At 43.8% G+C, this 24,937-nt stretch overlaps 1 long non-coding RNA gene across 2 annotated transcripts in view; it reads right to left on the bottom strand.

Annotated features, from left to right (window-relative positions):
* The window catches only part of LOC117364144, a 36,617-nt gene extending 12,997 nt beyond the window's left edge, over positions 1–23,620 (bottom strand). The window contains exons 1-3 of one of the 2 annotated variants that reach the window (XR_004540186.1): positions 23,499–23,620; positions 3,170–3,347; positions 1,348–1,419 (exon numbers count right to left, since the gene is read on the bottom strand). This is a non-coding gene — a long non-coding RNA (uncharacterized LOC117364144). The remainder of the gene's footprint in view (positions 1–1,347; positions 1,420–3,169; positions 3,348–23,498) is intronic. The other variant, XR_004540187.1, reaches the window with a different exon arrangement.
* Between the last annotated feature and the right edge of the window lie 1,317 nt (positions 23,621–24,937).

Genomic DNA, 24,937 nt, shown 5'->3' with positions numbered 1-24,937 from the left:
TACCGTAAAGATGTGCTCAGAATTGAGTCAGTTCAGCAGATGGCCACCAGGATGGTCTCGTGGCTAAAGGGTCTCTCATACGAAGAAAGACTGAATAAATTGCAGCTCTATACTCTCGAGGAGTGTAGGGAGAGGGGAGACATGATTGAGACATTTAAGTACATCACGGGACGGGTCGAGGTGGAAGATGATATCTTTCTTCTCAGAGGACCCTCGAACACAAGAGGACATCCGCTCAAACTCAGGGGAGGGAAGTTTCGTGGAGACGTCAGGAAGTACTTCTTCACGGAACGAGTGATAGAGCATTGGAACAAGCTTCCAGTAAAGGTGATCGAGGCCCGCAGTATCCCAGACTTCAAGAATAAATGGGATACCTATGTGGGATCACTGCGAGAGTCATACCAATGAATAGGGTCGCTAGGATATAGTCTTAATAGAGCAGGTCAGTAGAGTTAAGGGGGCCAGTAGACTTAAAAGGGGGTCAATGGTATGGGCAGACTTGATGGGCTGTAGTCCTTATCTGCCGTCATCTTTCTATGTTTCTATGTTCTTCGCTAGTGACTCCTCCAAGTGGAATTTGGCCTCCCTAACTGCTGTTTTGATGGCTTTTGATTTGGCCAGATAGACTTCTCTAGAGTCCTGATTCCCTGATTGTTTGTAAGAGATGAATGCTCTTTTCTTCTCCTTGATGAGGTCCGAAATCTCCGCAGAGAACCACTGTGGCTTATTGTTCCTTCGCCGTTTACTTAGTGTTTTAACATAGCGGTTTGTTGCTTCCTGTATGGTGGCTTTCAAAGTCGACCACATTTCTTCCACGTTATCGGTTTCTGCTTGGCTTTGTAGCGCCTGGTGAACGAAGTCTCCCATTTCTTTGAAGTTTGTGCCCTTGAATTTGAGGACCTTGGTCAGTGTGGTAGATTTAGTGAAACCTTTCCTGAGATTGAACCATACCATGTTGTGGTCACTGGAGGCCAATGTGTCGCCCACCGAGACCTCTGTGACTCTTTCTCCATTGGTAAGTAGCAGGTCCAGTATTGCCTGATCACTTGTTGGTTCCAACACCAGTTGCCTGAGTCTTGCTCCCCTTATCTATTGGCTTGGTGGATTGTCACCAATTATTGTTCTTTACACATGTATACCATTTGAACACATAAATACAACATTTTGCACACAGAATTGCCTTCAAACCCTCACAAGTGACTCCAAGGTAAGAAAGCAGGTGGAGAAATGGAGCGTGACATAACAAAACAGTAACAGGAAAAAAGAAGAAATAAATAGGGAAATTAAACCAGAAGGTTACAAGAAAAGAAACAATCATTTTAAACTGTAGAGGAGAGTTAATCTTACCAGAGAGATTACATGCACACTTCTGGAGTGTTTCTCTGTGACGCACAAAGTTTCAGCTACTCTATAATTTTCCTGCAAAATGCAAAAGTGGAAATGCACGTTAAGGTAACATAAACACAACTTATGTACACTTACCTCACATTACCCCTGCAGCGTTAAGTCTCTACTGAAAAATGTAATGCTGCACTCATTAAATCAATTTCCAGAGAAATGTCTCTAAGAGCTAAGGCTGTGTTACAGAAAATACATTTGATAATACAGGGAAGAGGACCACCAGGCTAACTGTGGTGTCTTGATGCTCTCCTGGGAGGGTGAGCTGAAGGTTCGTTAGATATGCAAGCACCTTGGACAGTGACAGAGAGCCGAGGGGGCTCTTTCAAGCACATTTTCTCTCGTGGTAACTGTCGACACTGAGCATGTCAAAGTACTGGCTAACCCTCAGATACACTGAAGTTGTGCATCCACGTTTCCAGCTGGCATGCACATTTGGGCATGCAAGTTATAGAATGGTGCCAGCGGTGCCCTCATGAAATTGTTAAATTAGGCTCCAACTGGGCTTAGGTACCAATAATGGACCTCAAATGGCATTAGGTCATGCTAATTAGCAATAATTTGTAGTTACCCTCATATTTGCATTGAGGAGCTATTCTATTAATTGAACACTAAGGGGCAAATTCTGTAAGGGACGTCTGAAGGTTAGGCGTCATTTAGACATCCAGCAGTGCAACTCTCAGCGTGATTCTATAAAGCATAGGCGCACAACGGAGAATCGTGCTCATCGGTGCTCAGCGGATTTAGAGACATCTATATTGTTAGGCGTCCATTACAGAATCTGCCCTTAAATGCTACGGCGGGGGCACGCACGTAGGTGGGTCAGGGGTGTGTAAATTCTAGAATACAATCGCTTACACACACAACTGCCAACTTTAGAAGCAATCGTTCACACCGGCCAATTGGGAAGCGATGACGGCGTCTGCAAGGTGTGCGGAAGCCCAGGTAACTGAGGTTGTGATGGGAGAGGCATCGAGCATCAGGGATTCAGTGACAGGGGTCCCACGATCACCGGGGCAGGAGATAATTCTGTTCTGAAACAGAAGTTGCTTGTACAGTTGTCTTGATGTGCTCTCAGTCACATCACCAGGGTTGGGTCAAAGTGACGCTGAGAGGTGGCACTGGAGAGCTTGTGATTTCATCAGGTGAGCAGGGCACGTCTATAGTGCTTCTGTTCACCAGAAGAAATCCCAGTGCTCTTACCACTAGGGGGAAAGATTGATGCAAAATCACGCTTACACCCTTGGGTGTCACACTGGGTTGTTAGCAGGGGGCAGGCAGATGATGGGATCTTCTCTGCTAGGCCTAGTTGTAATGATATGGGTATTTCTTTGATTGAGAAAATTGGCAGGTAGGACCTAGTTCCTTTCCTTTGATTATTAACTCTATTATTATTATTATAACCCTAAAAGTGGTGGGAAATAAGGAGAAAGAATATACAGAAAATTTCAGTATCTTTTAAACCCACGTCAAGTTTATGGTCTTGCTGGGATTGGACCAATGCCAGGGCTGAATTTTTTCCAAGATGCAGATTTCATAGCTCTTGCATGTGGAGGAGATGGAACTGTGTGTTGGATTTTGGACTGTATAGTCAAAGCAAATTTGCCACAGCATCCTGCAGTTGTTATCCTTCCTCTTGGGACCGGCAATGATTTGGCAAGATGTTTGAGATGGGGAGGAGGGTATGATGGTAAGAATTTGATGAAGATCCTTAAGGATATTGAGAACTGTACAGAGGTTAAGTTGGACAGATGGAAGATAGAAGTAATACCTGATGAGAAAGGAGATCCAGTGCCTTATAGTATCATCAATAATTATTTTTCGATTGGAGTGGATGCTTCCATTGCACACAGATTCCATATCATGCGAGAAAAACATCCAGAGAGGTTCAACAATAGGCACCATGAGACTTCACAAGAGCAAAGTCGTACTATACCCATCATTAAAATCTGTCAAATATAAAAGACAATATGAACGCACCTTTCAATACCTGGGTTCTAAAATCTGGAATGATCTTCCCATGGTAATTAGAACTATACCTACCTACTGCATATTTTGTAAATTACTGAAAACCTATCTCATTGAATAATGAACTTCACTCAAACCATAATGTTTAGCAATATTATTTACAATTTTTTGTATTTTTGTTCTTAATCACCCTTTGTAATTTTTTTTAATAAACCGGTTTGAATTCAGTAGGAGATATAGCGGTATATAAGATACCATTAGCATTAGCATTACTGTGGGAGTGTTGAGCCGTTACCAGCTTAGGAGGGGATATGAACTTTGTGGCAATCAAACGATGTTCCTTTCTCTGATTTTAGTTCCTATTCCTGGGGGAGTGATCTAAGGGCTGGAATTAAGGCCCAGCATTCAGGTGATGGGTGTGATATGCCGGGACATGAGTTTTGCAAGTTCCCTTTGTTCAGTCTAATCCAGAAACATATGTTTTTCATGGGTGGTAGCTTTAGGAGAAGTTATTGGCATTGAGGATTGCCGGAAGTAGTACCCCCCCCTCTCTGTTTTGGGGTCCAGGGGGTTGGAATAAGAAGGTCATTGTTAAGGGTTTGTTGGAAATCTGAGGGACCAGGAATGCACAACTTGGTCCTTCAAACAAAGAGGAGTGAAGGAATTTGAGTTATCAGTGCTTGCTTTGATAATTAGGTGTTTTTCCTATTTGAGTGGTAGTTAGCTTCAGATCTAAAGCAGTGTGGCTAGGTAGCTCTGACTATGACTATTCCCTATTCTGATGAGTCTTTGGAGAAGGATATAGTTGTAGAGGCACCTGATTGTTATAAGCTGGTTCAAAGCATACAGAATGGTGAGGATCTGTCTACCCTTGTCTTTCTTCAGAGCTGAGTTGGATTCTGTTGAGATGATATTGTAGATTTCTGAGGATAAAGTGGCTGAGAGGGTTAGTTATGGATGCTATGGATTCTAAGAAGTTAACAATATGGCAAATGTAGCTTCTTGCAGTAGCTGTCATTGGCCATGTCTGTAGTGCAAAAAAATTATTACTATCTATGGGTCACATCCCCAGTCATGATACACGGGCTTGTCGTGTCACTGGGGCTTGTGCGCATCTGGGAAGCTGAAGGCTATGCCATTGGTAGTTTCACTATCAGCAGGGCCTCCCAAGGTGAAGAAATTTCAGTGAAGAAAGACTAACGATGCCATCTGGGCAGCAGCAGATGGGTAGTGTTGGAGGTAGAGGATCGCGTTTGATGCGACAACGGTGACAACAATGAATTTATACTATGCAGCAGGCCCTGCAATCTACTTCTGGATTCTGCCACAAAAACCTGATGATGTTCATCAAGTCACTAGGACTCGAACATGAGTTGATGGCACCTAACATATAATATGAGCCTCATGGGGCATTTGCAAGGACCTGACAACAAGGGATACTTTTCTACATGATATCAGTGGGGTGAAGAACTTATATGCACGATAGAAGAGCGATACTTGGGTGAAATTGTATATGATGGTCTTATGATGGCCAAACAGGTTGAAAAGGTGACGGTGAAAGCTAGAAGGATGCTAGGTAGGGAGAGGTATGGCCCGTATGAAAAAGGAGGCATTGATGCCCCTGTATAAGATGCTGGTGAGACCTCATTTAGAATATTGTGTACAATTCTGGAGGCCGCACCTTCAAAAAGATATAAAAAGGATGGAGTCGGTTCAGAAGAAGGCTACTAAAATGGTGCGTGATCTTCGTCATAAGGCATATCGGGACAGACTTAAAGATCTCAATCTGTATACTTTGGAGGAAAGGCAGGGGAGATATGATAAGAGACGTTTAAACACCTACGTGATGTAAATGGGCATGAGTCGAGTCTCTTTCATTTGAAAGGAAGCTGTGGAATGAGAGGGCATAGGATGAAGTTAAGAGCTGATTGCTCAAGAGTAATCTAATACTTTTTTACGGAAAGGGTGGTAGAGGTGTGGAATAGTCTCCCGGAAGAGGTGGTGGAGACAGAGACTGTCTGAATTTAAGAAGGCATGGGATAGGCATGTGGGATCCCTTAGATAGAGGAAGAGATGATGGTTACTGCGGATGGGCAGACTGGATGGGCCATTTGGTCTTTATCTGCCATCATGTTTCTATGCAAATTAGTATCTGGTCATGGTTTGGGGGATTTTCTCTGTTGCTTCAGGAAGTATTGTTTTTGGTTTGTATTGCTAAAGTATATTGTATGCTGCCCCTTGAATTTTATCTTGGGTGAAAATATTCTTGTAGTTCTCTCTGACAGCTATTGTTTTGATCATTTTGAAGACTAAAGTATAATAGCTCTGATTGTTCACCGCCATTAGCAACAACTTTAATGTGCTCCTAACGAATGCGTCATCTCTCCCACTGATGTGACTTCCGGGTACCGCGCATAGGAAGTGACATGAAAGGAAGAGCTGATGGAGTTGCAAGGAGCATGTTGAAGTTCTTGTTTCTTGTGGCGGTGAACAACTCGAGGTACGGGGAAAGGGAAGGAGGCACGCTTGTGGCAGGGGTGAGCGGGAGAGGGCGTAGATGAGGGCAGGGGAGAGACACCCCTCACCTCGCTAAGCCACTGCATACAAGTTTAATTAGGGATCCTTTTACAAAATTGTGCTTGCAGTACCAGTGCGGCAAATGATATGAAGGCCATTCAGTTCCTATGGACTTCGTCACATACGCTCTTCCAGAATCGCAAGTGCGGATTCGTAAAAGGAGCGTTCCTGCCTGTTTACTCGGCACATCATGCACATACGTGACACGTACCTGTAGGTGCTAATATAAAGAACTGCATCCAAAATGCGTAGAGCAAACATTTGGGGGCAAGAATTGGCTATTTCTTTCTGATGTGTTGCATTTCGAGATCCTTTTACTACGATAGGTTCTGCAAGTGCACATATTGTGGCAGAGTTCATACTATTATCAGTGAGAAATGATTATGGCATGCGAGCAATAAGAAAGACTGAGTCTGATTTATCAAAGTTTTTCTCCTCATCCTTCTATGTCGATGCTAACAAGACTTGATAAATATGGCCCAATGTATCATTTCTTAAGAAAGAATAATGCCCACAATATCCCAGAACGTATTGTTTTTTTCCTTCACAGTGATGCATGCTTGCATATCGGCAAGGATTATTTTAGCATGAGGTAATTAAAAATTGAATCGATTTCTTTGAAATAAGGACTGTGTAATCAAAACCAATATGGCTAGATAGCTATTCTTATAACTGCTGTAGATTGCTATATTGCTAATCCTAACCAATTTTCGTACCGAGGCATAATGGTGAAACACTGAAAATGTTGAAATTCTTATTAAGTAAACAAGCGGTAATTAAATAATATTGTCTAGCATTAATCTTTATAGCTTGACACCCCAGAGAAATAGGCATGCATAGTCAATTTGGTGTGGTGATTAGGAATTTAAACAGAGGCTTTCATATTGATATTGTTGCTTTCATCCAGAAAGACATGGCTGTGCAGAGTCACTGAGCTGCAAGGGCTGCTTCACTGTTCGTTCATACTGAGATTCGCCCTCTGTGGATATGCAAATACTGATATTTTCAATAAGAATGTAGGAATTGGTTCATTTAGCAATCCAGACGGGTTACATATGTTGGCAGATATGGATTTTGTCCAAAGGGTAAGAGTTTTGGGTCTACTTGGGAGATATTCATGGGTGGAAAAAAATGTTAGCCAGGGTGCAAAAATATATTACAAAAAAGGATGGTTAATAAGATTAAGGGGTCCTTTTACTAAGGCGTGCAAACCGATTTAGTGCGTAAGGTAACGTAACATTATTCACTGACGACGCCAAACTATGCAATATAGTGAGAGATGGCAATTCACCCGATAGTATGACGCAGGACCTACATTTGTTGGAGCTTTGGTCCTCGACCTGGCAGCTGGGCTTCAACGCTAAGAAATGCAAGATCATGCACCTCGGCAGCAGAAATCCGTGTAGAACTTACACCTTGAATGGCGAGACCTTAGCTAGAACTTCAACAGAACGAGACTTGGGAGTGATCATCAGCGCAGACATGAAAACTGCTGATCATGTGGAGAAGGCTTCATCTAAGGCAAGACAGTTGTTAGGTTGCATCCGCAGGAGTTTCGTCAGCCGGAAGCCTGAAGTCATAATGCCATTATAAAGAACCATGGTGAGACCTCATTTGGAATACAGTGTGCAATTCTGGAGGCCACACTACCGAAAAGATGTGCTGAGAGTAGAGTCGATGCAACGGATAGCCACCAGGATGGTCTCGGGGCTCAAGGATCTATCGTACGAGGAAAGGCTGATAAATTTGCGGCTGTACTCACTCGAGGAACGTAGGGAGAGAGGAGACATGATCGAGACGTTTAAGTATATTACCGGCCGTATCGAGATGGAAGAAGAGATTCTCTTTCTCCAAGGACCCTCAGCCACAAGAGGGCATCCGCTCAAACTCAGGGGCGGGAAATTTCATGGCGCCACCAGGAAATATTTCTTCACCGAGAGAGTGGTTGATCCTTGGAACGAGCTCCCGGTGCAGGTGACCGAGGCAAACAGCGTGCAAGAATTTAAGAGCAAATGGGATGCCCATGTGGGATCCCTTAGAGGGTTAAGCCAAGGGAACCTGTCACCAGGAGTGGGATCCCTAGGATAGTAGACTTGGGGGTGGGTCAGTAGAGTGAGCAGACTTGATGGGCTATGGCCCTTATCTGCCGTCATCTTCTATGTTTCTATATTTCTATCCATAGAATATAATGGGCTTGTTAGCATTTAGCGCGCTAAATCAGTTAGCACACCTTAGTAAAAGATGGGGTAAGAATTATATAATGCCTCTGTTTCACTCCATGCTCCACCTTGAGTATTGCATTCAGTTCTGGTCGCCATATCTCCCAAAAAGATGTAGCGGAATTAAAAAAAAAGGTTCAAAGAAGAGCAACCAAGATGACAAAGGGGATGATCTCTTCTCGTATGAGGAAAGACGATAAAGGTTAGGGCTTTTCAACTTGAGAAAGAAACATCTGAGGGGAAATATGATTGATGTCTACAAAATCCTGAGTGGTATGGAACGGGTACAAGTGAACTGATTTGCTCCATCACAAATTAGAAATATTAGGGGACGCTCAATGAAGTTATAGGGAAATACTTTTAATCAGAGAATAGTTAAGCTCTGGAACTCATTGCCAGAGGATGTGGTAACAGTGGTTAACATAGATGGGTTTTGCCAGTGTTCTCATGGTCCGGGGTGGCTCTAGGCGAAGGGCTAGCCTTAGACTGGAGGTGCAGAGTGGCTCTCTATGCTTTGTATTCTGGATTCTGCTGATTGCTTTTTTGTACTTTTCAAGTTTGCATTTTTGTTGATTGTGTTATTCCTATTCTCTTGATGACTCCTTAATGAAAATGATATTAAATAAAGAATAAAAAATATAGGTTTAAAAAAGGTTTGTACAAGTTCCTGGAGGAAAAGTCCATAGTCTGCTATTGAGACAGACATGGGAGAAACCAATTGGTAGTATGGAATGTTGCTTCTATTTGGGTTTTTGCCAGGTATTTGTGACCTGGATTGGCCACCATGGAAACAGGATATTGGGCTAGATGGACTATTGGTCTGACCCAGTACGGCTAAGGTGACGTCAGAGAGAGCACCACAGCCGACATTGTAGCAAGTTTGTGGCTGCTCGCACCAAAGTTTAAAAGGTACAGGGGGAAGGGAAAGGATGCAAACGCAGAATGGAGAGCAGTGGGGAGGGGGGAGGTGGAGAGAAGGGGTGCTAGTGCCCTGAGGAAGACTATAGAGAGTTGCGCGGGGATAGAAATCCCGGCCATGCCCGCCAGTCCCCGCCAGGATCCTCTCCGTCCCCACCCATCCCCGTCAGGATCCTCTCCGTCCCCACCCATCCCTGCAAGGAATTACCTCCATCTCCGCCCGTCCCCATAAAAAGCAGCAATTACTTCTGACAGGATCATCAATTCCACAGTTTCTTTTGTGTTTGCGCTGCTGTTTTCCTTGTGGAATCTCTTTGGTGGAACCCTTTTTTTGTTTTCTGTTCAGGTAATTCACTTATAAACCCCCTCTTTTACTAATATTGACGTGCCCATTATATTATATGGACGAACCCTGCTTCCAAAGCCTTCCATCCCCGTGGGAGTCCCGTTGGCTAGAGGGGTTCCCCGTGGGAGTCCCGTGGGTTGGGGGGGATTCCCGCGAGACCCCCGCAGGAACCGTGGGATTCCTTCGATCCCCATTCCCGTGCAGACCTCTAGAAGACTGTGCATAGGATAGTCCGCCCCCTCTTACTACGCCACTGCATAGAGCTTTATGGTTATAGAAATATGATGGCAGATAAAGGCCAAATGGCCCATCCAGTCAGCCCATCTGCAACATCCACTATCTCCTCCTCTCCCTATTGGCTAAGGCTCAACATTTGCATCTTCTCTTCCTATAGGCTAAGGCTCTTTACACCTGCATTGTGATGTCATAGAACTTTATGATTATAGAAACATTGTAACATGATGGCAGATAAAGACCAAATGGCCCATCCAGTCTGCCCATCTGCAGCATCCTCTATCTCCTTCTCTCCCTAAGAGATCTCATGTCCCTGTCCCATGCTTTCTTGAATTCAGACACAACCTTTGTCTCTACCACCTCTACTGTGAGACTATTCCATGTATCTACCACCCTTTCTGTAAAAAGTATTTCCTTAGATTACTTCTGAGCCTGTCACCTCTTAATTTCATCCTATGCCCTCTCATTCCAGAGCTTCATTTCAAATGAAAGAGAGTCACCTCATGTGCATTTACGCCACGTAGGTATTTAAATGTCTCTATCATATCTCCCCTCTCCCGCATTTCGTCCAATGTATACATTTTGAGATCAATAAGTCTGTCCCCATATGCCTTATGACGAAGACCACACACCATTTTAGCAACCTTCCTCGACCAATTCCATCATTCAAGGTACTGAAGGGAATAGACTTAGTAGATAAGGACAAGTTGTTCACCCTCTCCAAGGTAGGGAGAACGAGAGGCCACTCTCTAAAATTGAAAGGGGATAGATTCTGTACGAAAGTATGGAAGTTCATAGAAACATAGAAACATAGAAAAAGACGGCAGAAAAGGGCTATAGCCCACCAAGTCTGCCCACTCCAAATACCCGCCCTCTGATTTCACTCCCCTAGGGATCCCCTGTGAATATCCCACCTTCTCTTAAAGTCCGACACGCTGTTGGCCTCAATCACCTGCAGTGGGAGTTTGTTCCAATGATCCACCACTCTTTCAGTGAAGAAGTATTTTCTGGAGTCGCTATGGAACTTCCCTCCCCTGATTTTTAGCGGATGCCCCCTGGTGTTCGAGGGTCCCATGAGGTAGAAGATATCTTCTTCCGACTCGATACGGCCCGTGATGTACTTAAACGTTTCAATCATATCACCCCTCTCTCTTCGTTCCTCAAGTGAGTACAGCCTCAGTTTATTCAGTCTTTCTTCATACGTGAGATCTTTGAGCCCCCAGACCATCTTTGTGGCCATTCGCTGAACTGACTCGATTCTCTGCACATCCTTCCGGTAGTGAGGTCTCCAGAATTGAACGCAGTACTCCAAGTGAGGCCTCACCATGGTCCTGTACAGCGGCATCATAACTTCAGGTCTCCTGCTGACAAAACCTCTACGAATACAACCCATCATTTGCCTTGCCTTGGAGGTAGCTTTCTCCACTTGATTTGCAACCTTCATGTTATCACTAATGATCACCCCTAGATCTCGTTCCGTCGTGGTCCTGGCCAAGGTCTCACCATTTAGTATGTAAGTTCTGTGCGGGTTTTTCTTTCCCAGGTGCATTACCTTACACTTTTTAGCATTGAAGCCTAGCTGCCATGTTGCTGACCACCGTTCCAGCAGCAGTAGATCCTGTGTCATATTATCAGGCATGGTGTTTTTACCTACTATGTTGCAAAGTTTGGCGTCGTCGGCGAACAGTGATACCCTTCCTCTAAGTCCTTGGGTCATATCTCTTATGAATAGGTTGAATAGAATCGGGCCCAAGACCGACCCCTGCGGCACTCCACTGATCACGCCTGACATTTTGGACGGGGTACCGTTTACCACCACCCTCTGAAGTCTACCACTCAGCCAATCCTCAATCCATGTAGTTAGAGTGTCCCCTAATCCTATCGACTTCAGCTTGTTCAATAACCTTCTGTGTGGGACGCTATCAAAAGCTTTACTGAAGTCTAGATATACCACATCCAATGACTCTCCGGCATCCAATTGTCTAGTAACCCAGTCGAAAAAAGCTGATTAGGTTAGATTGGCAGGATCTGCCCTGGGTGAATCCGTGCTGGTGGGGATCACGTAGGTTTTCCTCGTCTAGGATTGTATCAATATTTTGTTTAATCAGTGTTTCCATGAGCTTGCACACTATAGATGTGAGACTCACCGGTCTGTAGTTTGCCGTCTCTGTTCTGCAGCCCTTCTTGTGGAGTGGGATAACGTTGGCGGTTTTCCAGTCCAAGGGGACTCTTCCTGTGCGTAGGGAAAGATTGAAAAGAACAGATAGTGGTTCTGCCAGGACTTCTCTCAATTCCCTGAGCACTCTGGGATGTAGGTTGTCCGGTCCCATGGCTTTGTTCACCTTGAGTCTTGATAGTTCGTAGTAGACGCTACTGGGCGTAAACTCGAAGTCCAGAAACGGGTCATTCTGGCTGTCTCCCATCTGAAGCTGTGGACCAGCTCCCGGCGCTTCACAGGTGAAGACTGAGCAGAAGTATTCGTTTAGTAATTCTGCCTTGGCAGAATCTGATTCTACAAGGTTACCGTCCGATTTCTTCAGGCGTTCTATCCCATCTTTGTTTCTTTTCCTGTGACTAATATAGCTGAAGAAGGATTTATCCCCTTTCTTAATGTTCCGTGCTAGATCTTCTTCCATTTTGAGTTTGGCCTCCCTGACTGCTATTTTGACAGCTTTTGACCTGTCCAGATAGTCTTTTTCCGCCTCTTGTTTTCCTAAATGTTTGTAGGTGATAAATGCTTCTTTTTTCTTTTTAACGAGGTCCGAAATTTCTGCGCTGAACCATTGGGGTCTTTTGTTCCTCCTGCGCTTACTTACTGTTCTTATGTAGCGGTTTGTTGCTTCGTGTAGGGTGGACTTCAGAGTCAACCACATATCCTCTACATTGTTAGGTTGTGCTTGTTTTTGCATCTCCTGATCGACAAAAATTCCCATGCGGTCGAAGTCTGTGCCTCTAAAGTTGAGAACCCTCGTTGCTGTGTTTGACCTTGAGAAACCTTTCTTAAGGTTAAGCCATACCATATTATGGTCGCTGGAGGCCAGTGTGTCTCCAACTGAGACATCTGAGACGCTATCTCCGTTGGTGAGTACCAGGTCCAGTATCGTTTGGTCCCTGGTGGGCTCCAACACCATTTGCTTGAGTCGTGCACCCTTTATGGAGTTCAGAATTCTTTTACTGCCACTCGTAGTCGCGGAGAGTGTGTTCCAATCTGCATCGGGCATGTTGAAGTCCCCTAACAACACTGTGTCTCCCCGTAGAGTGATGTTCTCTATGTCCTCTATCAGTTCTAAGTCTTTGTCTTCTTGTTGTTTCGGAGGTCTGTATATCACACCAAGATATAGGCATTTTTCATTTCCTCTGGCCAGATTCACCCAGAGGGATTCCCCAGTGTATCTAATATCCGTAATTCTGGTAGTTTTGATGTTATCCTTAGTGTATAGTGCTACCCCTCCCCCTAACTTGCCCTCTCTGTCGCGACGTAGTAGGTGGAGTGGTGGAAAACTGGAACGCTCTCCCGGAAGCTGTCATAGGGGAAAACACCCTCCAGGGATTCAAGACAAAGTTAGACAAGTTCCTGCTGAACCAGAACGTGCTCAGATAGGGCTAGTCTCAGTTAGGGCACAGGTCTTTGACCAGAGGGCCGCTGCGTGAGCAGACTGCTGGGCACGATGGACCACCGGTCTGACCCAACAGCGGCAATTCTTATACCTTTTTGAAGGTGCGGCCTCCAGAATTGTACATAATATTCTAAACGAGGTCTCACCAGCGTCTTATACAGGGGGGCATCAATACCTCTTTTTTCCTTCTGGCCGTACCTCTCCCTAGCATCCTTCTAGCTAATTGATTAGCAGTCAGTTATTGGTTCTAATTGGTTGGCTGTTCAATAACATTGTGCACACACCCAAATTTGCGCACACAACTTTGAGCGCCATTTAAAAGAATTTGGGGGGATAGCGCTGCCCCTCACTCGGAAATGACAGCATAAAGTCCGGTTGGAGCAAATATCTATCCTAGGTTAACTGAAGATATCTAGTTAGCTTCACCCACATCCCAAGCTCTGTGAATTTCCCAGGTGAAGGTACCCGCTGTCTCCGCAGGGGATCGTAGCATTCACCCTTATTCATGTGCTTAGCTAGACTTTAAATTCTTTATAACCAGTCTAGCCCTCGTTGATCATACAGTCTCATGCTGCTTTCACATCTCCGCTCACACTGTACACTTCCAAACATGCCGTACTCCTGAACCCGTACCATTATTCATTCCCCCGCCTGCCTCACCTATAACTTTTATCTACAATAAATGATGCTGCGTACAATGTTTACACCGAATGATGCATTTTATTCCAAAGAACTGGTTAGGAAGAAATGTTAATTTTCTTTTTAGATTATTCCTTTCAGCAGTGTGACAAGTTCATCTTGCATTCTAGAGAGCGATAAGAAACCTTCTCTTGGCGTCAGCTGCTACTGTAGTTGGCCATTGCATTGCAGGACTGGCATTTTCAAGGTGGGGCAGAAGCAGGTGAAAAGTCAAATGACAAAGAATGTTCCAGAGGAAAAAAAGGACCAAAAAACAAATCAAGACCTTAGGCAGCACACATAATTGGGCAAGGGGAGTTGTCTCTCACTGGATTAATTATTTTTTGCCAGATCATTCTTTTTATATTATTTTACCTCCAGGGATTCACAACTACAGGTATTATAAGAATATAAGAATAGCCTTACTGGGTCAGCCTAGTGGTCGATCTAGTTGATTATCCCGTCTTCACGGAGGTTTTATTTTACTTTTGTGATTATGATAAACATGCTGAGGGCCTCAAAATAGTACCTGGTGGGCCACATGTGGCCCCTGGGCCACGGGTTTGAGACCACTGAACTAGTACTATATTCATAGTAGTAGAACAGTAGTAGGGTATTCACTCACTCGCCTTAAAGATAACTAACTCTATAATGAAGTAATAAAAGATGTCACAGTTGTCTTTAATTTTTGTTTATTTCCACACAAATCCAGGGAAGGGTGAAAGGGTGGCGGAGGTGGGTTTCTTTCTTTCTTTGCTTTGCCTTAATCCTTGATGAAATGTTATGGAAGGAAAGGGTGGGATTTATTCTTTATGCAGTGTTATTGATTATGATTATAAGTGTTTAACTTGCTGATTAATGTAAATATACGGTTATGCACTTTTGTTGGTCTAAAAAATCAATAAAGATTTATTTAAAAAAAACAACAAATGGGCCGCTGCGGAAGCGGACTGCTGGGCACGATGGACCCCTGGTCTGACCCAGCGGAGGCCACTTCTTATGTTCTTATGTTCTAATAGTGACGCAACACACTAACATACACAGCACACATACAGCATGCACGCACATATGTACTCAGCAACACAACATACACTCACAAACATGCAAAGTAACATAATACACACACAGTGAAACAATACACATACTTACACTGTGACACAGCATCCATAGACAAAACACAGACACACACAAAAGGCATGAAAAACAGCATTGCAAAAGGTGAATTGTTGTAGGCAGCTGTCCAGGCCTACCTCGGTAATGAGACCTCGCATGCTATATACTGGTTTCAATAAGTATATATTTATTTATTCAATCAGTAACAGCTTACAGGAATAAATCATTTAGCATATAGCGTAACAGAAGGTGATCTCCAGGCCTGAAGATCCTCGGATGTTCTGTTCTGCCCTCTCCCTTCTAAAGGCCTGGTTTTTATACATTTCTTAGTGACCAACACCACATGATACATCCTTATTGGCTATTTTCCTATGCACTATTGCCTAACTACATTCATTTATTGGCTGGTTGACCTACGTCATGTTATATGTTTGCCCTGTTTTTCGTAAGACCTAACCTTTTCCCCGAAATGCCTGTTTCTATACCATATAAGCATTTCCGAGCATCAAACCCCCTCCCAACTGTAAATATTTCTGACACCTGCCATTAGATGATATTTCTTGAGAATTCTATCTTCTGAGAATTCTATCTTCGGACCATGGTCTGTGTTTATCTCTTCATGGTATCTGGCTGGGTGGGCCTTGCTGCAAAACCACAGCAAACCCACAGCCTCAGGACCTGTTGCTTTTTCTCTCTAGTTTCACTGATACAGTAGTTAACTGAACTTAGAAATAGGGCAATTTCCCCATCTTTGCATACTCTCTGGTAAATGGTATGAAATATCTTTTCACAGCTAATCTACTGTTTTCATCAGCTGCAGAGATAAGATACTTAGTTGTAGGGGGAGAGAAAGGTTTTCTGCAGAGAGAACAGTTTCTGTAAGCTTATGGTTTTTTCCCATCCCGCTTCACCTGGTTTAATAATGTCAGGACTTACAGGGATCTCCCAGAACTTCCATGCTTTACCTTCTTTCCATCTTCCTCCTTCTCTCAATGTGCAACATATTTCTTCTCACTTTATCTCAAGATTTTCACTTCATGTGTTCTCCCCCCTTGCAGAGTTTCTTTGCGGGCAGTTTCTTTTCAGGTTGAAACACTTTGAATGGCCATAATCAGATCTAAGTTGATGTCCTTTTTCTTAGGTCTGGTGATATCTTGTGTTCATGATCTGAAACTCTGATTGCCTGAAAACTCTGAATTGTGGACCAAATGATTTAGGCCTTTCTCTAAATGCCCCTTCCCCCTTTTTTAACAATACATGAAAATGGGCAAAGCTGCCCAAAATGAATCTCTCAGGGATCCAGGGCCATGAGGTAAGACTTTATAAAGTTGCAGAGACTATCAGAAATCCTACCTGCCTGTCTTACCCATTAAATCTAGACTGTAGCAATCTAACGTAAAGAGTTTGTGCTTTGGATTACTCTATGGCCCTTGGAACTCAACCTGCCAACCAATGCCTTTGTATGGCCCACAGAAACCAGCAATATTTGTTGGAGATTCAGGAAATAAACCAAAAACTGAACCTTACCAGTAACTGGCTTTCCAAGAATTTACTTTCCCTAAACATCATCATATTCCCAATATGCATTTCGTCAACACTAATTCAGTTAGTATCCACTATTAAACTTTTAAGGATAGTCCTGGACAATAAACTTTTCTTCAACACACAGATTTGTTCAGTAGTTCAGAAATGTTTCTTCAAACTTACAATGATTCGTTCTCTCTCATCGCTTCTGGATTTAAAATCTCTTAATATTCTCATTCACTTATTGGTCATTTCCAACTTAGACTACTGTAATTCTTTCTACTAGGGAATTACACAAAAAGAAATCAAGAGGATTCAAAGTACTGTATTCCAAACACAGCAATAAAAATTATAGTTGCCACATCACCCCTCTTTGAAAAAGGCAAGAGAAATTCTGCTTCTTGTGGTAACCAGGAGCATTGCAAGCTTGAAACATGTCCCTGTGTGGTACGCTCCCCCAGTGCTGTGGCCCAACCAGCAAAGGAAGCCAATGGACAGGGCACAAGTTTAGCACTCTAGTGTGACTGTACCAGCCCTATAAAGAGGCTCTTTTACCAAACTGTGGTTAAAAACACACAAAAAAAAAGGGCCTTAGCGTATGTTTACAGGAGTCATTCCCATGCACTAAGGGCACTTTTTTTCACATGGGCAAAAGGGCTGCTTTATCTTTATTTAAATTAATGGCTGCCCCTGAATTTTCCTATTAACACGCAGACATTAGTATAGGAGTCCCTATTGCCACCTACTACTACTATTTATCATCTCCATAGCATTGAAAGGTGTACGCAACACTGTACAGTGCATTTTATATTCTATAGATGGTCCCTTCTCAAAAGAGCTTACTGTCTAATTTGGGCAGACAGACCGCACAGACAGGGTTGGGGAGTTTCTGGTAGAAGGAAGCTATTTTGTAGGCAGCAAGGCCCGGTTCTGATCGCACTTACAAATGACGAACTGAATTGCTTTAATTGGTGTTAATCAGCGTGGTAATTGATCACGCTATTTAAAACCAATTTAAAAAAAAAAAAAAAAAGTGGATGTCAGAATCGCGCTTACGGCATGGCATCTTAACAGCACCTAAGATCAAAGTAGGCGTGGTTAGGGGGTAACGGAGATGACCTTAGGTGACGCTATGAGTGATTCTCCGTAAAAACTAGGTGCCAGAAATGTAGGCGGTTAAAGCCCTCGCCTACATTACACGTGCCTACGTTTCTTCATAGGCCCTCTTTTACTAAGCTGCGTTAACCGATTAGCACGCACTAATTGAATTAGCACACGCTAAACGCTAACGCGTCCGCAGGCTAATATGCACGCGTTAGTGTTTAGAGTGCGCTAAATCGATTAGCGCGCGTTAACCGGTTAGCGCACCTTAATAAAAGAGAGGGTTAGGCTCCAGTAGCCGAGATTTTGTTAATGGCACCCAAGCCTAATTGGCGCTCAACCTGTGCCATTTTTTGTAGACGCTGGCTGTCTTAGGCGCCGTTTGCAGAATCTGGGCCCAAGGGCTCACACGCTAATCATGTGTTAGCTGGTTAGCTTGTGGCGATGCATCTTCTGTAACCGATGAGTGCAGAGCATGGCCATGTTCTGCCTCCAGATCTACCCGCAGCGCTAAGAAAAATATTTCATTTTGCGTGCCTTTTTTTTTTTTTGTCGTCGTAAGCACAGGTTAGTGCTTGGTGCAGATTAGTTAAAAAAAGAACCCCCCCCCCCAAGCTAGCCACGGCCCTTGTTGTGAACCCCCAAAAAGGGACCGAATAAGAAAAGGGACGAAAATCATTGAGCTTGATTCCATATAGGTCACCTATAAAAATCAGCGCAAACCAGTGTGGCACTAAGTGTGATTCTATAAAAGTGAGGTGCACTATATAGAATCATACTTAACACTGCCTAAGCGTAGGGTTGCCAGATTTTACATTCCTAAAATCTGGACCCCCTAGACCCGCCCCCCAGGCCCGCCCATCTCCTCCCTGTTACGCCCCAGTCCTGCCCCTAATCCAACCCTAGCCCCGCCTCCGCTGCTTGCTCTGGTTGGACAAGGGGGCATCTGCACGTGTGTGGATGCGGTGCGACGATGTCATCTTCACGTGGTATCCACGCATGCACGGATGCCCTTCTTGCCCGACACAGTTTCGGGGGAAGCTTTTCAAAACCTGGGCAAAGTGCCGGGGGTTTGAAAAGCCAGCCGGACCCAAGGACATGTCCGCCAAAGGAGGACATGTCTGGGAAAATTCGGACGTCTGGTAACCCCACCCAAGTGGCCTTAGGGATCGCAAGGCGTCCTATCCCTCTGGCAGGATTTTCTTTGTCTAAATACCTGCGCCAAGTTAGGCACCCAACGCCACCTAATTCAAAAAGAGGTGCCTAACTTAAAAACACACCCATGATCCACTCCTAACCATGCCCACTTTTAGGTAGGAACCTACTTGATTCAACTTTAGGTGATGTTTGGCTAACTAAGAAGCAATAGGCACCTTTGTATAGAATCACGTTTTTTGAGTTAGGCATCTAACTTTCAATTAAGTCTAATTAACGGCAATTATGAGGTATTATATATCAATTATCAGTGCTGATTTAGCCTATTAACCAATGAAGTTGGGCACCAACATTGGCTAAGAACAGAAGAATTGCCTTGCTGGATCAAGCCCAGTAGCCCGTTCTCACGGTGGCCAATCCAGGTCCCTAGTACCTGGCCAAAACCCAAGGAGTAGCAACATTCCAGCATCTCAGAGTAAGCAAGATTCCAGAACTCCAAATACTAGCAACATTCCATGCAGAATCCCCAAAAAGTAGCAAGATTCTAGAATCCCAAAGAGTAGCAACATTCCATGTAGAATCCCCAATGAGTAGCAAGATTCTAGAATCCCAAAGAGTAGCAACATTCCATGTAGAATCCCCAATGAGTAGCAAGATTCTAGAATCCCAAAGAGTAGCAACATTCCATGTAGAATCCCCAATGAGTAGCAAGATTCTAGAATCCCAAAGAGTAGCAACATTCCATGTAGAATCCCCAATGAGTAGCAAGATTCTAGAATCCCAAAGAGTAGCAACATTCCATGTAGAATCCCCAATGAGTAGCAAGATTCTAGAATCCCAAAGAGTAGCAACATTCCATGTAGAATCCCCAATGATTAGCAAGATTCTAGAATCCCAGAGAGTATCAACATTCCATGCTACTGATCCAGGGCAAGCAGTGGCTTCCCCTATGTCTTTCTCAATAACAGACTATGGACTTTTCTTCCAGGAACTTGTCCAAACCTTTCTTAAAACCAGCTAAGCTGTCCGCTCTTACCACAACCTCTGACAAACACGTTCCAGAGCTTAACTATTCTCTGAGTGAAAAAATATTTCCTCCAATTAGTTTTAAAAGTATTTCTGCCGGTGCAGGTGGCTAACTTTAGATGACCTATATAGAATTTGGAAGATTGTACCCACAATTTAGAAATTCTCAGCTTTTATAAGAACATGAGAACATAAGAATTGCCACTGCTGGGTCAGACCAGTGGTCCATCATGCCCAGCAGTCCGCTCACGAGGCAGACCTTTGGTCAAAGACCAGCGTCCTAATGAGACTAGCCCTACCAGCATACATCCTTGTTCAGCAGGAACTTGTCTAACTTTGTCTTGAATCCCTGGAGGGTGTTTTCCCCTATAACAGCCTCTGGAAGAGCGTTCCAGCTTTCTACCCAGTTTTCTACCCAGTTTTCTACCCAGTTTTCTCTGGGTATAGAAGAACTTCCTTACGTTTGTCCGGAATCTATCCACTTTCAACTTTAGAGAGTGCCCTCTTGTTCTCCCTAGCTTGGAGAGGGTGAACAACCTGTCCTTATCTAATAATTCTATCCCCTTCAGTACCTTGAATGTTTCGATCATGTCCCCTCTCAATCTCCTCTGTTCGAGGGAGAAGAGACCCAGTTTCTCTAATCTTTTGCTGTACGGCAGCTTCTCCAGCCCCTTAACCATCTTAGTCGCTCTTCTCTGGACCCTTTCGAGTAGTACCGTGTCCTTCTTCATGTATGGCAACCTGTGCTGTACACAGTACTCCAGGTGAGGGCGCACCATGGCCTGGTACAGCGGCATGATAACCTTCTCGAACTGTTCGTGATCCCCTTCTTTATCATTCCTAGCATTCTGTTCTCCCTTTTCGCTGCTGCCACACATTGTGTGGATGGCTTCATCGACTTGTCGATCAGAACTCCCAAGTCCCTTTCCTGGGAGGTCTCTCCAAGTACCGCCCCGGACATCCTGTATTCGTGCATGAGATTTTTTTTTTACTGACATGCATCACTTTACACTTATCCACGTTGAACCTCATCTGCCATGTCGATGCCCATTCCTCGAGCCTAATCATGTCACGTTGCAGATCTTCACAAATTTAATCACCTCACTCATCATTATTAACTATCCCCCATTTTAGAGAACTGCAGACGTGGTTTTTAGCGCAGACTGGCGCGACAATTGCTCTGCGCTGCTCCCAAAAGCTCATAGGAACTCTGAGTGTCAGGAACAGCGCAGAGCATTCAGTGCGCCAGCCTGCGCTACAAAAACCGCTTTCACAGTTTTGTAAAAGGGGGGGTATATTTCTGTAGCATGAGTTCGGAAGTGCTATGTTCTTATTCTTGAGTATTCATGGAAGCGTGTGTGTGTGCAAAAAAGGTTCAACTTGGGTCAGAATTTAATATGGGTTGCAGGGTTGATGACATGGGGCATGGGGCTCCATTAAAAATCAGCTTGCAAACCTATTGTGCAAGGAAAGATCATTGCACCCTCCTTGTCTGCTGGAAACAGCCTTGTCTGTAAGTTAAATTTTTATAATGATTACTTTGCACTGGCCACTTACCCCCCCCTCCACTTTCTACGAAGCCACATTAGCAGCTGCCACGTGGCAAAAGAACCCCGAAGCCCTTTAAATCTCAGGGCTTTCGGGCAGTTAGCAAGACTTTGTAAAAGGGGAGGGTTAAAGATGTAAAGACTCAGACACTCATAACCCAAAGAAACTTGTCCAATATCAACAGCCCCAGCGATATCAAAGATGTGCTCTCGTTCACTGCAAAATGCGGATAATGCATATTCAGTTTGGGTTTAATAAGGTGACATCGTAAATGGCACTTTACGTTTGTGTAAAATGAGTGTGAACATTTAGTAAACTAGAACAATAGATGACTATTTCTTTTTTTTTTTTCTTTTTTTTTAAGTCCGCATATCATTATTCCTACTTGTTCGCTCTGGAGAATGTTTATGCCCATGTTTAATTATAGGAGCTCGAATAAAGGACCTAATTGTGCTGTCATATTATGCTATTGCACTACCACTGTTATTCATTTATTTAAAAAATTTCTTTTCTGCTTACAACCTAGGCTGTGAGAGGTGCCCGTGGGGGTGCCCCTCCCCCACCCTCAGGTCTGCCCCCCCCCCCCCGCTACTTCCCTGATCCCAGCAAGCACACACACCTCCTTCTCTTCCTCCTGTACGTCTAGCTGAAGAAATTGCTCGCGGCGGTCAACCACATGCTCTTCGAGACCCCGTCGGCTCTCCCTCTGTCACTTCCTATGCATGGCGCCCAGAAGTGACGTCAGCGGGAGAGCCGATGGGGTTGCAAAGAGAGTGTTGACCTCTGCGAACAACAACTTTAACTAGAGGGGTGGGGGAAGGGAAGGGGGGGCCGCGCACATGGAGGGGAGGAATGGGAAGAGGCAGGGGGTGGCAGAGAGGAGGAGGAATGGTGGCACCCCACCAACATGGTGCCCGGGGCAGACCGCCCCATCACACCCTAATCTTCTATTTGTGCGTCGCTCATACCTATACAGGCTCAAGGTGACTTAAAGAGAGGGGAAAGGAAGAAAAGTAGAGAGTAGGGAGGTAGATAGGTAAGAGGGGAGAAAGGAGGAGATGATACAGGAGGTTAGGTGTCGAACAGTTTTCTTCGGAAGAAGACGTGGCTAGGTTCGGTTGGACAATCGTGTCGCTGTTTCAGATCTTAGAGAATGTGTCGGCAGGTACTTCCTCAGCGCATGTGTTAAATATGAAGGTGCTGTGCTGTAGATTGTTTGATGCCCAATTGTCAAAACTTTATAGTCAATCCTAAACTCCCATCAGTAACCAGTGTAGTTGTTTTAACACTGGCGAAATGTGCTCATATCTAGGTACCCCAGAAATCAATCGTGCTGTAGTATTTTTGCACACCCTGCAGAGCTTTCACTCTGTATTTTACAATGCCTAAAAGCAATGCAGAAATCAAGTTTTGTAATCATCTGACTGCACCACTCTGGGGGGGGGGGGGGGGAATGCTTTTATTGATTTTCTAGTGAACTCATCGCTTGTTTACTTAGAGAAATGGAGCAGTTATACTAAGGGCTAGATTCACTAACCTTGACTTCCGGGTCCAATCCGGGGCCAATTCGAGCAGGCCCAACCAATTCACAACAGCCCAATATTGTAATGAGGGCGATGGGAGGAACGCCCCCCTCTGCCCTCATGGGTCGCTACTGTGCGATCCTGAAGCATACGCAGACCATCTGCTTTCCCTGCAGGTGGTCTGCGCATGCTTTTTTGTGTCCGTTTTTTAAAAATTATTTTTATTTTTTCCTCGGGCTCCGACTCTCCTGCTCTCAAGCCGGCCCTTGAAACCCTGCGTCCCTTCTCAAACACAGTACCGGCAGAATTGACTTTTGTAGCCCAGCGACCTTGTAGCCCAGCGACCTTGTAGCCCAGTGAGCCCGTGGTTTTAACTCGCTTTAAACCTGCGGGTTAAAACCATGGGCTCACTATGCGGGGAAAGGCAGGAGAGATTTAGGACGGCAGGCAGGAGAGATCTGGGAAAGAACATCGGGGCGGCAGGCAGGAAAAATTTGGGGCATCAGAGAGCAGGGCAGAGAGCAACCTAGGGTTACCAAATGTCTGAATTTACCCAAACACGTCCTCTTTTTAGAAGGCATATACTGGCATCTGGATGGCTTTTCAAAACCCGGCACTTGATCAGGATTTTAAAAACTTCTTCTTTGGGACCGTGTCGGGATGATGTCACGCGCATGTGCGCACACACACTTGACATCATCGCGTTGCATCTGCGCAGCATGGACGCCCGGCCGACGAGAACAGGTTGAGGGGGCGGGTTGGGGGCGGAACTGGGGTGGGGTGTGGCTAGAAAGAGGCAGAACTGGGGGCGGGGCTATGGGTCCAGATTTTATTTAACTAAAATCTGGTAACCCTACCAGTGCTTTATAGAGAATACCCCTGGATACTTTGTATCCACACGTTTTGTACCAGTTTTCAAAGTGAAAGTACATTCAAGTTTCAAGTTTATTTTATTTTATTTTTTTTTTGTCAATATTTTTATTGAAGATTTAACAATAAGCATAAGACATACAGAATAAAATATAAAGTCGAAACATTTTTAACTTATTGAATCACCTATTTAATTTGCTAAACGATTTACAAATTAAAACAAAAGATGTACACATAAGCTTATTTATTTTTCTTTTATTTTTTTGTCCGCTGATATTTAGATTTTGGAAATCAATTTGGGGACAAATAAATTTAGTTTTAGATTCACATATCTTATTAACATATGAAGCAATAATTTGTGGTACTATTTTACATATTAAACCTCCCTTTGACAAATGTAAAAGCCGTCTTTTCTTGATTTTGACTGGTATTGGGGTTCAAATGATCACAAAGAAATTGGAAAAACCATGACAGGTTAAATTACACATTTTGGTGGACTAATGTATGTACTACATATAGATTTGAAAGAGTAAACGCAGAACGTTCAGGAAGTAGTGTTTTATTTAACAAAATTTGGAATCCATTGGCATTATTTGCGAATGCAAATTAATAGATAATCTATTGCCTTCTAAGTTTTTTGGTTTTTTTTCATTACACATCTGGGTTGGAATGGGAAGGAGGGTTGGGTAGGGATAGATACTGATTAACATAGATATTGAATCTTCTTATTAAGATGTTTAATATTGTTAATATCAATAACAGATGGAAGGGGGGCGGTTATAGTTATGATTCTATACTTTCTGCTTGTAATAGTGTTTTCTTATAATATTTTCATGTTGACAATTTACTGAATTACACTATTGTAATTTAATAAAATAATAAAAATTATTTAAAAAAACAAAAGGTGTAAACATTAAGCTTATTTATAATAAATTACATGAGTTTGACAGATTGACATACAAACTAACAGATACATAAGGGAGAAAGGTCAGAACTACAATCGTATTTAAAAGAGCATAGGGAAGACATGAGTGGTGAAAACAACAGGAAGGGGAAATAAAATATAAAAAAGAAAGTAATCATTAGATATAATTATAAATTAAAGGCGTCTTTAAAAAGGAA

The sequence above is a fragment of the Geotrypetes seraphini genome, chromosome 7 (genome assembly GCF_902459505.1).
Source record: "Geotrypetes seraphini chromosome 7, aGeoSer1.1, whole genome shotgun sequence".
NCBI classification, from domain to species: domain Eukaryota; kingdom Metazoa; phylum Chordata; class Amphibia; order Gymnophiona; family Dermophiidae; genus Geotrypetes; species Geotrypetes seraphini.
The sequence above is the reverse complement of the archived record's forward strand: the minus strand, read 5'-3'. Positions and strand labels throughout refer to the sequence as shown.